The 1835-nt window shown below is 46.5% G+C and overlaps 1 non-coding gene across 1 annotated transcript; it reads right to left on the reverse strand.

Annotated features, from left to right (window-relative positions):
• Positions 1–657: 657 nt before the first annotated feature.
• Positions 658–729, reverse strand: Trnai-aau (transfer RNA isoleucine (anticodon AAU)). The gene has a single exon. It is a non-coding gene; the product is annotated as a tRNA-Ile (tRNA).
• Positions 730–1835: the final 1106 nt, after the last annotated feature.

Here is a 1835-nt window from a genome sequence, read left to right on the forward strand (position 1 = left end):
CATTCAGACGGTTTCGTACTGCTCAATTGCTACATTAAAACGGTATGTTTCTTTTTCAGAACTGGAAAAACACAAGCGTGACAGCATTCGAACCTGTAATCTTCAGAGCCGAAGTCCGACGCCTTATCCATTAGGCCACACGGTCACTGACGACCAACATTTACATGTATACGACTCATCTCGAAACGCTCACACCCCTGAGGATTTGTGTTTTCGTTCTACACAGCCGCTGCCCCTTGCTCTTTCCCACCCATTCGTTACATTCAACCTCTGACGTGACCGACCAAATATAGACTGAGAAACAAGACCACACACTTTGTGCATTCGGAATCGAAGGCAGGGCGTCCCTCGCCGCATTTGCTACGATGGCCATTTGCTACTTCTGCAGAAGCGGCGACGACGACGACGACGACGACGACGACGACGACGAAGATCGCGAGAGGCTCTGAGATATGTGAGAAATACATCTATAAAATGTAATTCAGACTGCCTCGTCCCACCTTATGCTGTACCGCTTTGGCAAATGCTTTATCTGCGCCATTCGCCTTAATCACATCTGAGAGTAAATCTTAAAAAAACGCCTGTCGCTAATTGTTCGTCATCACAGGTACTGTTTGCTATACGGCCACGACGCGCAACTGATTTCCAAAATTCATCTTTCTCCTGTGAGGATGGAACTTACGACCCCTGGTTTATTAGACCAGCGCTCTACCACTGAGCTAAAGAGGCGCGGCCTAGCGGTACTCTTGGGTACTTCGTCCTTACGGTCGTCTGCATCATCAGACTTTAGCTGACAACAATTCATATTATCGGCTAATATTTGCAGCTATGGCGACAAATTACTGCTTGGCTACACATCTGACACGTAACCGATGTGCTCTCCAAACCACAACACTTGCTTTTCAGAACATGTCTTTCACACATGTCTACAAAATCACCTTCACCTTCAAATACAGTTTCCTTGCGACTGACAGAGACGTAGGCAAAGTTTAAAGTTGCTATTTCCATTAAATCTCGTTAATCAGAAAAACGGTAATTTACACCTGCAGCGGAACAAAATTCCGTTCCGCCCAGCGTCTGGCTCGAACCCACGACCCTGGGATTAAGAGTCTGACGCTCTACCGACTGAGATAGCCGGCTACCTCGGTGAATACTTGCCGGGTAGCACGTCACACAGTACTCGTTTGGGTTGGGTGGTCCCATACAGAATCTCTCCATGCTGCCTAATGTTTTCCTAACGTCACACTCGTCACGTACTTCACTTTTATGTCATAATCATTTCTGAGAGGCAAAGAAATTGCATGACAACAAGCAGAGCTAGTGGCGTCAAAATTAACACACATACCTTATGTGACTCAAAAGCCGAACGAGTTACTTTCCGACGTTGTTTTAGATGTGCAAGTGCCAGTCAAAACTCGCGGTGTCGGCAATCTGCCGACCATTTCGTTAGTTAACACCGGTCTTGCTGTGTGTGTTTCAAGCTCAAGAGCATCTCCAAGCAAAAAATGGTCAACAGCAACATTCAGACGGTTTCGTACTGCTCAATTGCTACATTAAAACGGTATGTTTCTTTTTCAGAACTGGAAAAACACAAGCGTGACAGCATTCGAACCTGTAATCTTCAGAGCCGAAGTCCGACGCCTTATCCATTAGGCCACACGGTCACTGACGACCAACATTTACATGTATACGACTCATCTCGAAACGCTCACACCCCTGAGGATTTGTGTTTTCGTTCTACACAGCCGCTGCCCCTTGCTCTTTCCCACCCATTCGTTACATTCAACCTCTGACGTGACCGACCAAATATAGACTGAGAAACAAGACCACACACT

This window comes from Schistocerca gregaria, unplaced genomic scaffold (genome assembly GCF_023897955.1).
Source record: "Schistocerca gregaria isolate iqSchGreg1 unplaced genomic scaffold, iqSchGreg1.2 ptg000470l, whole genome shotgun sequence".
NCBI classification, from domain to species: Eukaryota; Metazoa; Arthropoda; class Insecta; order Orthoptera; family Acrididae; genus Schistocerca; species Schistocerca gregaria.